Source organism: Mytilus edulis, chromosome 4 (genome assembly GCF_963676685.1).
Source record: "Mytilus edulis chromosome 4, xbMytEdul2.2, whole genome shotgun sequence".
NCBI classification, from domain to species: Eukaryota; Metazoa; Mollusca; class Bivalvia; order Mytilida; family Mytilidae; genus Mytilus; species Mytilus edulis.
Window position 1 is genome coordinate 46,544,825 of NC_092347.1, and position 17,390 is coordinate 46,562,214.

Below are 17,390 nucleotides of genomic sequence, written 5' to 3' on the forward strand. Positions count from 1 at the left end.
GTATCCTTGCAGCTAAAACTACCATGAAAATTCAAATCATCTTGATTCATGTAAGTCATTTTACTTTTAGGTTTATTGATAACTGACTCATTGAGAAGGAAATCTATTTATTCATCAAGAAAGTGAGCAGTATTAACCTTAAAAAATATTTTTCTTGATAAATAGCTTTTCATGACATTGAGATGATTTTACTGGTTAACTAAATCTGACAAGGTAAAATTCTTAACTGGCCATTCTTTTCTATTTTTTTTATTTTAGTTCAATCCATAAACAAAATATACATATATTCTTCCTAAAAATTATTCTGAAAAATTATTCTGTAAAATCTAATTAAAAATACAAAATGTAATTCTGAGCGTTCCAGGTAAAGGGGAGGGGGTTGGCGCCAGGAAACTAGTTTACCCCATCCACTACCCCCGGCTGCATGTGCCTGTCCCAAGTCAAGAGCCTGTAATTAAGTGGTTGTTGTTTGTTGCTGTGCAACATATTTGATTTTCATACATAATATTTTGTACATAAATCAGGCCATTAGTTTTCTGTAATTTTTTTTTTTTACATTTGTCATTTCGGTGACAATGTGGTATGGGCTTTGGACATTGTTGAAGGCCATACAACAAAGTTGTTAATTTTCTGTTTCATTTGGTCTCTTGTGATGAGTTGTCTCATTGGCAATCATACCACATCTTTAAATTTGTATAAACACCATTCAAAAATGGAAAATTAACAATTAAATAAGCTTACAGTAATTGTTTTTAAATTTATCAATTCAAGTCATTCTGACAGTATTATAGCCTCTAGACTTTAAAAAAAAACCCACATACATCTATTCTTTTCAAAGTACAGTACCTTTCTTTTCATGTTGATCTTTTTCTGTATTTATCCATGGCTTAATTTTTCTGAGTCTACACAACTTTTTACAACCATGCCTCATCTTAATAAGGTCAAACAAGATTCATCAAGATAATGCCACCATCAAAATGAAACCCCCAATGAAATGTTGGATAAATGTACGATTCCCCATCAATTATCCATCAAGAAATATTGTATTTCAATAGATCAATCAACAATTGATAAATAAGTAATAAGAAATAACTAATTAATGGCAAAACATATAATTAAATAGATACTTTAAATCCCAACAGAACACTTTATGTCATAGAATGTAACATTAATTAGTAATGACACCCCTTACAGGTGTAATATGGTCATTTCAATCTACATAACATAATTATTAGAAATCATTTACAATAAATATTTTATATTGTTGAAAGAGCCATAAACTCCTAGACTTTTATCATAATATAAATTATAATTACCTGCCCAATGATTATGATAAACTTCAAGCCTTTTTTTTTACTCTAAAAATCCATCAAAATTTGTTACCTCAACTTTGACAATTTATGTTACTCACCGTGGATTCATTTTCGTGGGTATCAATTTTCGTGGTTGCAGAAAGTTTGCACATTCGTGGATATTTGATTTCGTTGTTTTGCCAATCTCTGTATACAAAGACTATTGAAAATATATTATTCGTTGAACATTTGAATTTGTGGTTCATCTAGATCTGTACCCATGAAACCCACGAAAATTGGTATCTAATGAATAATAATGAACCCACACTATACTAACCCTGTCTATTATATTAAAAAAGTTAACTATTTTGTTGAAGTCAACCTGTATTTCACAATTGAACTTTTACACAGAAATTGAGGTACAGTTTATGACCTGACACACGCCATTCCTTTGCAATACCATTTAATCAAATATAATTGAAGGACCATTGACCAAAGATGGTTTCCATTCAAATTTAAATTATTTTGTATAGAATTACCAATAAAATATTGGAGGTAAAAAAATTCACTCATTGACCATTTATTAATCATGTTAAAGCAACATACAACATATGCCCTGATATTTTTTTTAAATAAAAGCAAACTTATAATTCTGATTTACAATCTTGATTTTTTAAGATTTATAGAACTTAAACAGACTAAACACATAAAAATCTGTGATACAGTGAATTTAAGTTAAGATTGAAAAAGATATTTAAAATGACCCAGGTGCAAAATAAATTCAGGAGAAATTGACCCTACCACTTTGTTTTAAAATCTGTACAACTACCCCTACAACAACTTGCAAAAATAAATCCTTTGCTATATATACACTTTAAAGTGTAAAATAAGACTGCTCATTTTCACTATTCGAATAATTTTATCAATAGAATTAAATCTATACAATGTACTTCTAATTATTGTATTTGCAACACCGCTTACCGTAAGCGAGAAATTAATCACAGTTTTATCAACACAGGATCAAATCAGTTTCCAGTTTACTCTTATATATCATTTCATTTAATCCTAGACTTTCTGGAAGTCTTCTGATTTAGTTCCGACCAGTCAGAATATAGTACTAGTTTTTAAACTTGTAGAACTCGGCACATTGGTAACGGCTGTGTCTATTTAACAATAATCTGATAGTAAGGGTTTTTGTTTGACCAAAACGATCAATTGACATATAAAAAATAAACGAAGGCCATTTAAATATTAATAAGGTTTAGAAATGAAACCACTGAGGTGAATCAAAATTATCTTTAAATCATAAATGTTAATTAGAGTTCAGCTTGAGACCATTGCAGGCCTTCAAATTTAGATTTTAAAGGTCTCTTTTGGGAATCTCAAAAATAATGACATAATAAAGATTGATTCTTTAAGGTTGTTTTGAAACAACAATCAAGTGACCTTAGAGACACCAAAACAGTCTGGGAAAGAAAACTCTAAATTTTGACCTGTTAGAGACATTTATCACATGAAATTTTCCTATCAATGATGAAATAGCTAAAAGTGTGGGAGGTTTTGAGAAAGCAAATAAACTTAACAACCATCAAAGACAACAAACAATCTGAGAATCCTTTATACTATAAAGTATATCCAATACAAACAAATAAACAAAAGCTATAAGATTTCAAAAATGAACTCAAAATAATCAAGTGTTGCTGCTAAGGCCAAATAAAAATATATGTGTGGTTCCAGTAACCCTACCGGGCTTAAAAATAGCCTACCCTAAAGATTTTATTGTCATTTTTCATTAAGAAATCTTAATGTCAGAATGTTGCTCCCATAGACTCAATGTAAAAAAAACCATAAAATAAAAAATACCTACCTACCTACCCTAACTTTTTTTTTTCAGATGTAACTGGAACCACACATACTTTTTTATTTGGCCTAAGGGAGACCTAAAAATATATAATGTTACCATCAATTTACTACAGAAGTTGTTAATTTTCACTGAGTTTAAGTTTTTTTTTCTAGGGTCATACTAGTTTGTGAGGCCTTTTAGCTTCATGTTTTTCATATCTGTGATGTTTCTTAATATCATATATTAAATTTTATGCAGTAGTAAGCCATTTACTTCTAAAAAATACAAATACTAGTAAATAGATATAGGGAGATGTGTTATGAGTGCCAATGAGACAACTCTCCGTCCAAGTAACAATTTATAAAAGTAAACCATTAATGGTCAAGGTACGTCCTTCAACACAGAGCCTAATGGTTCACACTGAACAGCAAACTATGAAGGGTCCCAAAATAGATTTTTTTCTCAGAAATTGGTACTTCTACCATTGTTACACAACTATTTATTACCCTTTCATGCCCTTCATCTCTATAAGCCCACTTGAAGAACCTACATTTTGTATACCTGTTTATTTGTTTTCCTCCTGATTGATTATGAATGAAATATTTGCCACAGGACATAAGGCAAACAACTGTTACAATGAATCAGTCTTTCATTTTATTACCAATGTAATTACAGAACTGTTATAACATCGGTCTGTGAGATAAATAAATCATATTCAAACTAATCAAATGATCCTGTATGACAAGGAAAAGTCAAGTTCTTCAGTTCCACAAAGTTTGTCCACACAATACTCTTCTCTAATTTGTCAAATGTTAACACTCCACATTATTGTGCCATGAATAGAAAATTAGTATGTTAACAAAAAGACTGTGGATTGTATTTTATGCTATTAAAGTTGATAAAAAATTTCTGCATAAATTTGTTTCTGTTTCAACTGTATTTAACGTTTTTTTAAATTTTGTTTCCCCTATCTTGGATTAAAAAAAACATGAAATAAATTCGATGTGATTTTTTCCATGAAAAGCATGTGTCACCTGCATATTTTAAATTACCGGTAAGTTATTGAAATATGTGTTTCTAATCCATACAGAAAAGCTACATAATCTGAGAAATCTATATATTGAATACAACACCTTTGCACGAAGTTAACTCCTTGTATAAGAAGCTGTCATTTCAAATTTGATTTGTTTCTGCAGTTGCATAATTTTTTAAGAGGGGATTCAAAAAACAGGAGCAATTAAAGGATGTGAAAAAACATCAAATGGTAAACTTAACATCATCATCATGCACATAAATGTTGATAACAATCATATGAAATAGTATCATTAATTTATCTTCTCTCACTCTTAATAGCCACACCCTGCACAAAGAATAGGAAAGTTCATTTAAAAATTTTAAGGGCATACGATACAGTTTTGAACCTGTATTTACAAGTTGATGAAAATTTGCATATAGGCTATTTTTTACCTGATTAAATCATATATGTCATAAAAAATATACCTTCATGTGCTACTCTTTGAGTAAAATGAGGTCGAAATTTTGTATATTTGCTCAAAATTCAGATTTGTGTCCGTATTTTCTTTTTCGAAAGAACAACATAACTTTTTTTCTTTAAAAGATAAACACAAATTGTTTTTTGTTAAATAATCGGTAATTTCTGTATTTTATAAGTATCATTAAAAATTATGCAATTTTTATTCCGAAATAACTCTATATTTATCAAATGTTAATGAATAGAGGAAAAACGTCATTTTTTGCTGCATGTTTATTAACATTTAAAAAATTGCGCTATTTACAGTTTTATAAAATTTGGGTCACATAATCTCCTTGCAAAATGAAACAAATTGCTATTTTAAAAAATAGGGGTCCATGCACTTGTTTTCAAATTAAATCAGTTTGAATGATAAAAATCAGTTAAAAAATGCATCTTTTCCCGATATGTCATAGTTTGAAGTCGCGAAAATAACATTTTACGTTAGCAACGCCATTACCTTCCCTGTAACTGTATTGTATGCCCTTAAGGAATGTCTCTTATTTTCTGGACATCCTCAAACAGTATAAAAGTAACATTCATAACTTTTTTACTTCAATTTTTTTTTAAACTATCAAACAATCCGACAGAAATTACACAGACCAAAAGGCAAGGTTAGGTTCTAATGAATTTCAAATTAGAACATGACCCCAATCATTATCAAACTGACATACTTTCAGATTGTCAAGACGGAATTCCTAACCAATAAAATGTATCCTTAAAAAAGTTAATTATAGGATGAAATATCAACTTCACATTACTTCTGGTTTAAAAATACAAGCAGAAGTCAAAAAAGGTTCAATTTTATGGGTTTGTGGGTTTAATTTCATCAAAATCAAAACAAAATGTCAATTTCCTTTATAATGATACTTTGGACATTTACAATTGGACTCACTAGTGCAGTCATGTACATAATACCATACAAATCCAATTCAATAGAAACAAATAAAGGTTTGCTAAAAAAAAGTATTGATAATGACACTATTGCTCATAAGAGAACGAATTTGCCATAAGACAATTCTCAAGTTCATTTCTTCAATGGATCTATAAACTTACTTTAGAAATTATCATTAAAAACAACAATATTCTGATACATGCGCATATATGTTAAAAAAATAATTTGTAAAAAATTCTTCAATGACAAATGAAACTCAGAGAAAACAATTCTAAAGAAATATATACCCATAGAACTTTTAAAAGTAAATACATTTTAAAGATGACAAGCAAAATCTGTTTTCTTGGAATTTTATAAGTGCTAGCTATCAGTTAAACCCTTTATCTAAATTTCGTTTTTTGCTTTCTGTGATCAACTTTGATAAACATATATAGCTTTAATTTTATTAATTGTCTGCATTCTAATTTTTATAATATTCTAGAGGTGTTGAATTAACTATTCTAAATAAAGACACACATGCATTTAAATGTCTTCATATGCCATAAAACTAAAGGGTCTAGTTGTTGCCTTTCATAATAAAATAATGTAAAAAATAATTGATTAATTTTATAGATCCTAATGAAACAGATATTGTCTAGTTTCTGGCTGCAACGTTTCTATGTTCAATATGAATATGATAAGCATATCAAATTATCTTAATCAACAGGGTTAAAAACACAGATAGAAAGATGATAATCATGAATAATCCCCTGCTGCATAATTATACTGTGTAGCCTGTGTTAAAAAATATCATATTAAGCAGGGTGTCAAAATACTCAGGTTGTTTTTGTTGCAAGAATAGGCATATTTTCAAACCCTTAAAATGTGTTGGATAAAGCAGGATGTTGGAATACTCATCAGGTATGGGATTAGGCAGGTTGCACTATATCAGTCAAAATAAGTTTTGTAATCCTTGTACAGACTTTCCTACAGTCATTGACTTGTTTGAAGCTTGTTGAGTATGCATGCAGAAAGTAATACAGTGAAACCTTTCCAAACTGATCATCATCTACTAGCTTGGTGCGAGCATCTTGTAATCAAAAATAAAGATTTGTTTACAGCATGCTGCAAGCTTGTGACTAACATAATATTAAGTCTAGAATGCATGCAGTTGGCTTGCAAAAAGTGCTGTATAAATTATCATCTGCTATCATGCGGGAGCAGTTTTCAATTATAGCAATATGATGATTGCTTGTAGCATGCATGGGTCAACCTTGCCAGTTGCCGTAGTGATGAGCAAGTATGCAGTTTGGTTTGAGTTTTGCTACACCATGTTCATTTTCTTTCCATATTCCTATTTTTCACAGCATTTGGGTTGTATTTATCAAACAAGATTATAAAATTCCATTGAAAAACACAAACTTTCAAATTAAACTGTTATCGGTAATTTCAAACAGTTGAATTTAAAACCATTTAAAAGTCAATAAATCTATTACTTACAATAATTTAACAATAGCAAGCAATAGCTGATAGCCTGGATAACTTGGGTAAGAGTAAATTGATTTTTTAAAAGAAGTCTAAAATATATTGAATTCAATTTACCTACCCCTTCAACATAAATTTTCTGTTTCAAAACAATTTGATACCTAAATTCTAGTTTTCAGAAAGTGTATGATACTTTAATTTAAAATTCTAATGTCAGAGTTAATTTGCTCTCCATTTTTTTATTATTTATTTCAGTGTGTACATTTAGATCATGGATATTTTCAATTGTCATTATAACAGCTATCCTGTTCACTTTTCCTCATTTCAGATCATTTTAAGGCATTCCCAAATGCTACTTATCACTATAGGTTTTTACTCAAAACAAACAACACAGGAAATGCCACTTAAGTGGAGCAGGAACTATTTACCCATCAAGAGAACCTGTCTTTGCACTTGTAGCCAGGGGGGTTGAGGCCGGGTTCTTACAAACTCCCCTTAAAAACAAATAAGCACTGCATTATCAGTTGAAGTCAATGTTCTATTACAACCTCCCTTTGAAAACAAATAAGCACTGCATGTTGAAGTCAATGTTCTAATTAAATGATAACTTTGATTATGATTGTAACGAAACCCCCCATCTCTAAAAAATTCCTGGGTACAGGTCTATGTCTTAATTCAACCCTGGATTTTGTTTAGGATTATTTCGTTTTGTGTTTTAAAATAGTGAATTGTTGTCTATCGTCTGTTTACTTTTGGCCATCATGCTGTCATTGATTTTTGGTTCTAATAGTTACCCCATCTGTATCTTCTCCAGAGTACTTCAGGGCTAATTACCTACATGGACGTCATGGAAAACAAATGTGGATTTCTTATAAAACACCTTTATTTTTGCCAAGTTCGATTCACATTGCAGTTTACAGTTCTAAAGATAACAATTTTATGTGTAAAGTTTATTGATGACAGCAGATTAGGACGATGGCCATAGCTAATCCAACTTGTTGAGTAACCTTTTTCAGGCTAGATTAGCTTAAAAGATTGGTCTGAATAAATTCAAAGCATGAAGGTGTATCATCAATTGCACATAAACCAGTAAATAAAAAGTTTAACATTTTAATATCCGAGTCTATAACAAACATATGGCTTTATGTCCATTACTGTTAAACATCTAAGTGGCCTCTTTCTCATTTGATTTATTTTTAGATGACACCTACAAATTAATTTCACATGAAAGGAACATGTGACCTGAATAGAAAAATAACAACGCATTTAACAATGCATATTATCTTAACCAATTAAAATTTCCCTCTGACATCACTAAATAATTTAGTTACAAATATCAAAATAAATAGTTACCCTGATTGAGCACAGGTTTTCCACTAACATACTCTTCAGAGTTTATTGTTTTACCTGACTAAACACATGTTGAATACAATTGAATTTTTCTTCCTGCTTCACGGGAAGACAAAATGGAAAGGGAAGTAACTCTGAAATGTTATATATTTATTTCTAATAAAATACTCTGGATTGTGTGAGAGAACATTGTTAATAACAAAGGCCTAAACTTTTGGGGGGGAAAACCTTTAAAATTACGAAACTTCTGATAAAAACAACAAAGATATTCAATCGTCGAATTGGAAAAAAAAATTATGAATTCTAGATAAATTAGCCTTGATCAAAGTACATCCACTTACAAAGCAGCAAGCAATTCCCAAAGACAATTATGATATTAAAAAGTATAGAAAGATCTACTTTGATATACAGAAATGTCTATAGATTTATAAGTCAGTTCATTCTAAATGTTTTATGTCTATAAATGTTTTATCATGACATTTATTCTAATATTGATTTTATTTACAAATCTAAATTCCTAGGAGAACAATATTTCCAAAGCTTTATGGCCATATTATAGACATATTATATATTCACACAGTATATATGTCGTAAAATAATCCTAACATAAAAAGATTAACTGCATAAAATTTAAAGTACCAGTAGTATATTTGCTCTCAAATTTATCCTTCAAGTTCTACATAAAAATTATCTATGTCAATATAACATTTCAAATTTTAAAATGCCATCCAGAATAATGTCAGTGCAGGTTGCATTATGTTATATCTTGACATTTATTTGGTTATTTGCATTGGCGAGTTTAGTGTCAATTGTTTTATTGTCAACTTTTAAGGACTATTAATTGAGTGATATATAATATAGACCTAATGTCTGTTCTTAAAGACTGTATGATTATCTCTTACTAGATGTTTTTGGTTGTTTGTGATGTTGGATTGCTTTCATATTGACATATATTTCCAATACATCCATGTATCTCCCTTTTAATACCATATATATCAACAAATTGAAAGGAATAACTGCCTCAAATTAAATAGATGAAAACTTAAAAAAAAAAAAAAAAAAAAAAAAAAAACAACTAAATTTATTAAAATAAACAAGAGTAGATATTAATTCATAAAAACCTTCACAATTTGTAAAGAATTTTTTTCAAAATACAAAAAATTAAATACCCCCTTCTAATATAATAGAAGCTATATATTTTAGTCCTTGTTTTGTTATAAGTTACCCAAGACAAATCATTGGAACAATATATAAGATCAGAAATGTAACATATATACCAATACACTACACAAGACTCACTGACTGTCAATGCATATACTCTCAACTGACTGACTTCAGAAAATGTCCATGTAATTTTCTATTCAAGTTACTTACCTTTTTTATTCTGATTAACTTTAAATTTTTTCACATTCATTTTTTTTTTCTAAATCCAAATCATAGAACTTACATGCCAAAAATACATTTGTTTAGCTTTCTTTGAGCAACCAGTAGATTCCAGCAATTCAACAGAGCTGAGATTGCTTTCAGACAATCAAAATAAATATTTCAGAGAATAAATTGCATGACTTTTTGTACCAGACATGCAAGAACTTAAATTATGAATGAAAAACAAAAAAGTCTGAGCTTTCTACTCATATAATCTTGTATCAATGATCTATTGTTGAATCATTGATGATGCAAATATCATGATGCTAACAGACTCAGATTGACAGAAAGATCTTTTTAATATCATTTACGAGAACCAATTTGTAAATTGACTTCATACATGTATGTATGACATAATGTTAAATCAACAAAAACACGTTTTTTTTTTAAATTTGTATTCATGGTAAATGCCACCTCAAATTTCCTCATCAAGACAATCGCAATAATATTTGAATGTAAAGCTATATTTGCTCAAAACTATAAACATTATACACAGCACAAAAGCATCAGAATTCTCAAATGCAGGAGCAGGGAATATTCAAGCCAGTAAACAATAACTAGATTTTAGGCAAGATATAGAAATGTTTCTTTATCGTTTTGTTCTTTTTCATTTCAAAAAGGCAATGCTATTCACTGTGCATAATCTATATAAAAAACTTTTTGCTTTCCTATTGCCATGTCTTCAGTCTGATAATAAAATTGAGAATGTTTCTGCCCATTTAGCCTACTGCACTTGCACCATACTAACAACCTCTCACAAAATGGCCTAAAACTGTTGGAAGAAATTATTTCATACAGGTACTTGGAAAAACCTTTAAGCCAACTGGTAATACTATGCAAAAAATTAAGGCTAATACAAGATACAATAAGCTTATTCATAAACGTAAAGACCATCTTCTTGTATGATCTGATTCATTCCTTATCAAGAATATATCAGGCTGTATATTACTGATTTAAGTTATATGGATGTATAATGTTGCAAATGGTTGTCCTCATGCTAAGGGTAAGCAGGATTTAAGTAAGTGCTTGATATTATTGATGAGTGTCCCATGAGAGGGTCTTCAGAATTTATCAAACTCTTTACTTGTTTACAAACTGTATTACCTAACCTCAATTATTATCTATACATATTTATGATTTCACATGTATATATATGCATGCTGCGTGAGTTAATCAAAATCATAAATTGAAATATCTATTCAATGCATATGCACATTTTATAAAATCAAAGAATTAAAGTTTCTTAAAGTTCTTAATCAGTGATTGATAAACAATATAATCTTTAAAAGTACATTGAAAAAAAGTATCTTATTTATAGATATTTGTTTAACCTGTGAACAAGGAAGAAAAGTGAGGCCCAATAAGCTTTTCTCTTGTTTTGTATCTAGTGCAAAAATATCTATATTCAGGAACATTGTAAATATATAACACTATAATATGAGACTGTTAGTGAGTCCATGCAAAAAGGTACTAAAAATGAAAAATTTCAGGAATTTTCAAAGTGTGCACAATTGTTGGTAATAAGTAGACTTGTGTTCCATAAAATTAACAGTTAATTTTCCTCATACAATTAAGTTGTAAGGTATACACACCTTTCATTTTAGCAGTTGGGATAAGGCTCTTGCTTACAAAGCAGAAATCAGTGCAGTTTTATGTGTTCATTAATTCAAATCCTGCACAAGGAAGATAAATTTATATAATATTAAACAACTCATTTTAATTCAAATTATAATTTCAAAAACCCAAGATGACATCATTTTTGCATTTTCCCTATTTTGTTCCTTTCTTGCGTTAAGTAGAGACGATGAAAACTGTTGACCTTTTCTCTCATTGGTGTCGTAAAATGGTTTTATTTTAGTGTGAAGTATGATTCCGGGTGACAAAAGGACAAAAACTCAGATATTTTCAAAGTTTTTTCGGTCTGACATTTTTATGAATGTTTTCATTTATACCAACTTTCACAGATAAAATATTTTAAAGAACTTTATAACATTGTATCCTGTAAAGTTTATCAAAACCACTTTTTGTACCTTTTTCACATGGAGTGCATGGCTCATATAAATTTATGTTAAGTTTTAAAATACTTAGCCATTATCGTTTATTTTTCATAGAATAATGACATTGGACAAGACCCATAAATAGGGTATCATGAGAAAACTTTGCAATAAACAGCAATTTGAATATGATCTCATTTCTTGTGAAAGCACATAATATTAAATATTCTAACCATATACAGAAACAGGGTACCAGGAGACGAGTTTGTCTTCTTTACCGTTATTGTTGGAGTTTATCTATATCTTTAATAAATCATAATTGGACGATTGACTATTACAAAAATTTCACATTTCATTGCATGTATTGAGGATTCATAATTTTATAATCTGGATTTTCAAACGACAAAAGGAATAATCTTTTCAAAAGAACATAATGAACAAGGAAGTAATTTAGTTTACTGAAAAATAAAATTTCTACATTATGGAGGAAACAATCTAAATCAGTTTAAATTCTCTCCATACAGAGGATCATACAATACAATGTTCCAAGGCTTGTGTTTCCTATCAGGAATTCCTAGATTAGAAGGTTGATGCTAACATAAAGACTATTTAACAAATAGTTCTTAATCAATTGTAAAGTTAAAAGCTTTATTGATACAATAATCAATTTTGAATGCCAATTATGGAATTTCCATGTTACATGAGACTATAAACCTTTTGTTTATATAGTCAGAATCCTGTTCTTCTTTCCTTGTTCATGACATTTTTTTTTATTGCTTCCCTGATCATGCTGATGTCTTCTTATTTTTGTAACTTTTCATCATTATTTTTCAGGACTACAATTTGAATGTTTCAACTCACTTTCAAGATAAGCCCAACTGAATGGTAAAACTAAATTTTGTTAATTAAAACTAACAAAACAAATTTTTACTTGCCAATAGATGGTTCCAAAACCTTTTATCTACCGGTCAGAAACAAGTGAAATAATAACAAGAATGCATGTGATGTTGGCAATTTTTCGTTGTGTTAAGAATGTCCAAGCATTTCTAATTCAAAAGATCAGAAAATGGAATGTAGGTGTCTGACAGATTTCCACTTTCCAGATCAAGAAAATTTAGTTAAGCTATATAATTTACATATATGAACAGGTGTTGAAAATATATAAATTTACAATTATTACAGGAAAGGCACAGCTAGGCAACTCATAAAAATTCTATGTTTACTGTTGCAATTTTTGAGAAGAAAGGTATATATAACAATATGATAACATTCAAACAACACAAAAATCCAGAGTTATGTACCTTAATTCAAATAATTTATGTTGCTTAATGACTAATAGTTGATATTTTTTTATGAAATCAATAGTAATACTTGTACTTTATATGATTTCAGATAGCAATAAAATGCTTGATCCCCAAATTATAGAGCTGATGCATTTCTATTGGTGATCAGTATAAATCTTTCATGTAACTTTCGTATAGAATAATAATTACAGCTAAAGACTCTATCAATGGCGAAAATTTACAACTAATTATCTGACAATCAGCTTATTCCTTCTGTGTCACCAAGATCATGCAGTGATTTAACAACATCTCCTTACAGAGATCAAAATCCAATTAGTGCAACAGCAAGACACAGATTTTCACTATATAGGAGAAAATTAAGCATACAACAACTATTTAAAAGATGTGAAAAAGATTTTTTTTTTTAAATAATACCAGTGAAAGATTATAAATATTTTCAAGATTTTTTAAATTTTTTTCCCTGAATATTAGATGAAAGTTTATACATTACACAAGAATTCATTGAAAGTAAAGTATTCATCTCGAACATCATCCTGGCTAAATAAAACCAGATGCTCCGCAGGGCGTAGCTTTATACGACCGCAGAGGTTGAACCCTGAACGGTTGGGGCAAGTATGGACACAACATTCAAGCTGGATTCAGCTCTAAATTTGGATTGTGATTAAATAGTTGACACAGCATAGGTTTCTGACACAGAATGAATGTGTTCTAATGAACTTAAAATTTTTGTTTTCTCTTAGAGCAATTCACTATGCTGTTGAATATTAATCCTCTCAAAAAAATGTTTGAAGAAATTTTCTTTTTTATTTATGAAATTTCAAATAAGAAAAATTGAACCCAATTTTTTTAATCACATCCCCCTTTCCCTTATTCCAAAACTAATCTCAATTAAAATTTCTAATGGAGTTTGCAACAATAACTACTCATTTAAATACATCATAAAATATTAAGATGTAAAAAAACTGCTTGTTATCACTGAATGGTAAAGATTATTTTAATTTATCAGTTGGTAGTGTATATTGTATATAACAAAGATTTAAGTTGATTCTGGACAAAGAAAGATAACTCCAATTAAAAAAAAATCTTGCTATTGCACAATATTTTGCAATTAGATATTTTTTGCTTACTATTCTGGACAAAGAAAGATAACTCTAATTAAAAAAAAATTTGCTATTTCACAATATTGTGCAATTAGATATTTCTTGCCATTGCGCAATACTGTGCAATTGAAAAGACTTGCTATTGCACAATACTTAATATAATAATTTTAGATCCTGATTTGGACCAACTTGAAAACTGGGCCCATAATAAAAAATCTAAGTACATTTTTGGATTCAGCATATCAAAGAACCCCAAGATTTCAATTTTTGTTAAAATCAGACTAAGTTTAATTTTGGACCCTTTGGACTTTAGTGTAGACCAATTTGAAAACAGGACCAAAAATGAAGAATCTACATACACAGTTAGATTTGGTATATCAAAGAACCCCATTTATTCAATTTTTGATGAAATCAAACAAAGTTTAATTTTGGACCCCGATTTGGACCAACTTGAAAACTGGGCCAATAATCAAGAATCTAAGTACATTTTTAGATTCAGCATATCAAAGAACCTAACTGATTCATTTTTTGTCAAAATCAAACTAAGTTTAATTTTGGACCCTTTGGACCTTAATGTAGACCAATTTGAAAACGGGACCAAAAGTTAAGAATCTACATACACAGTCATGACAGTTAGATTCGGCATATCAAAGAACCCCAATTTATTCAATTTTGATGAAATCAAACAAAGTTTAATTTTGGACCCTTTGGGCCCCTTATTCTGTTGGGACCAAAACTCCCAAAATCAATACCAACCTTCCTTTTATGGTCATAAACCTTGTGTTTAAATTTCATAGATTTCTATTTACTTATACTAAAGTTATGGTGCGAAAACCAAGAAAAATGCTTATTTGGGTCCCTTTTTGGCCCCTAATTCCTAAACTGTTGGGACCTTAACTCCCAAAATCAATACCAACCTTCCTTTTGTAGTCATTAACATTGTGTTTAAATTTCATTGATTTCTATTTACTTAAACTAAAGTTATTGTGCGAAAACCAAGAATAATGCTTATTTGGACCCTTTTTTAGCCCCTAATTTCTAAACTGTTGAAACCAAAACTCCCAAAATCAATCCCAACCGTTCTTTTGTGGTCATAAACCTTGTGTCAAAATTTCATAGATTTCTATTAACTTAAACTAAAGTTATAGTGCGAAAACCAAGAAAATGCTTATTTGGGCCCTTTTTGGCCCCTAATTCCTAAAATGTTGGGACCAAAACTCCCAAAATCAATACCAACCTTCCTTTTGTGGTCATAAACCTTGTGTTAAAATTTCATAGATTTCCATTCACTTTTACTAAAGTTAGAGTGCGAAAACTAAAAGTATTCGGACGACGACGACAACGACGACGACGACAATGACGCAGACGACGACGCCAACGTGATAGCAATATACAACGAAAATTTTTTCAAATTTTGCGGTCGTATAAAAATAAGACCATATTTCGATAATTTGCCAGAATGTTGTTTATATTAAGCTTTTTTCAAAAATGTATGAAGTATGGGTTAATTTTTTTTATAGATAAAATGACATGATAATTCCTAACATATGCTTTCTGAAAATAAAAACAAAGTTGCGGCCAAGGGACTAGTTTGTTGCTAAAAAACGAAACAGGCAAATTCCCTACACATTTCTTTATATAAGAGTAATGTTATTTTAGTTATCTCCCCTTATATGTCAAAGTTGAAAAAAATGATTCTTACAAGAAATGTTTTATCTTTTTAAAGATTTGTTTTTAACACTTAAAAGTTTTTTCCTTAAGCTTTTAAGGCTTAAACAGCTTTAAAAAACAAATTATATTAATTTACCAAAATTTGCATATTTTATACAGGATATAGACCAATGGTGTTCTGATATTATACAATCCAAGATGTAGAAAGACACCCGTTCTACTGTATACCTCAAACATAAATTCTTTCATCCAATGTTTGATATTGCTTACAAACAAAGTTATATAAATATAATGTAGAAGAGCATAAATTTGCATGCTATCATGATTTATACATTGATTTGTATAGTGTCTGTAACTTTAGACCTATATGAACATTCATAACTAAGTTAACAGAATTGGACACTACAATATTCAGTATTTTATTTCTACAGGTAGCATGATGTTTAAAGTAATTGTCCTTTTGTATAATTATTTAATGCAATACTAGTTTGAGGAGGAGGGGGGGGGGGGGGGGGGGGGTCTGGACTGATCCCAGATCCCACTTATTGTTTTTTCAGAATTCTGAATCCTGTTTATTGTTTTGTCAGAATCTTGTATCCTGCACTTATAATTGTAATATTACTATAATTAGCGCTTGTAATTTCATTTCTTCTGCTTACTATTGCAATATTACTATAATTAGGGCTTGTAATTTCATGTGTTCTGCTTACCATTGCAATATTAATATAATTATATAGCGCTTGTAATTTCATGTATTCTGCTTACCATTGCAATATTACTATAATTATATAGCCCTTGTAATTTTATGTGTTCTGCTTACCATTGCAATATTACTATAATTAGCACTTGTAATTTCATGTGTTCTGCTTACCATTGCAATATTACTATAATTAGCACTTGTAATTTCATGTGTTCTGCTTACCATTGTAATATTACTATAATTAGCGCTTGTAATTTCATGTGTTCTGCTTACCATTGCAATATTACTATAATTAGCGCTTGTAATTTCATGTGTTCTGCTTACCATTGTAATATTACTATAATTAGCGCTTTTAATATCCTGTGTTCCACCAGACTTTTTTTTGTCATATTCATGCAAAATAATGACTTTCATGTGTCACTCTTGCAAAAAATTTGTCTTTTACATAAAACTACACAAAATAATTCATAAAGCATGAGAAGTGCTAAAACTTATGGCAAAGAATCCCTAGGAGCAGCCTGCAACACCTGCAAATACTATCCCCAAATCAATAAATTAATTATGTTATAAATCTTCATTAATAAAAAAAATCATTACCATTTTTCATGGTCAGTTGACAATTTTAATAAGATTTGCTGACTTTTAATTAACCAGTGGGACCTAAAATCTAGATAACAAATAAAGCCTTACCTTAGCAATTTGGTTCCTGTCTATTTCAATAAACCAAGAAAAATCAGAACCCAAATCCTTCACTCTTTATTAAAATAAAATCTTCAATTTCATTGAATGACAGTATCTTATTACGATCAATACAACCAAAG

General features: G+C 29.6%; 1 protein-coding gene across 3 annotated transcripts in view; it reads right to left on the reverse strand.

The window, feature by feature from the left end:
• The window catches only part of LOC139519829 (GRAM domain-containing protein 2B-like), a 71,873-nt gene that overhangs the window by 32,863 nt on the left and 21,620 nt on the right, over positions 1-17,390 (reverse strand). Inside the window, exon 1 of one of the 3 annotated variants that reach the window (XM_071312107.1) lies at positions 8,379-8,489. The exons of 1 other annotated variant lie outside the window; for it this stretch is intronic. The gene's annotated coding sequence lies outside the window, so the exon portion shown is untranslated. Of the gene's footprint in view, positions 1-2,273; positions 2,457-8,378; positions 8,490-17,390 lie in introns of those variants that run through there. One more of the 3 variants, XM_071312108.1, reaches the window with a different exon arrangement.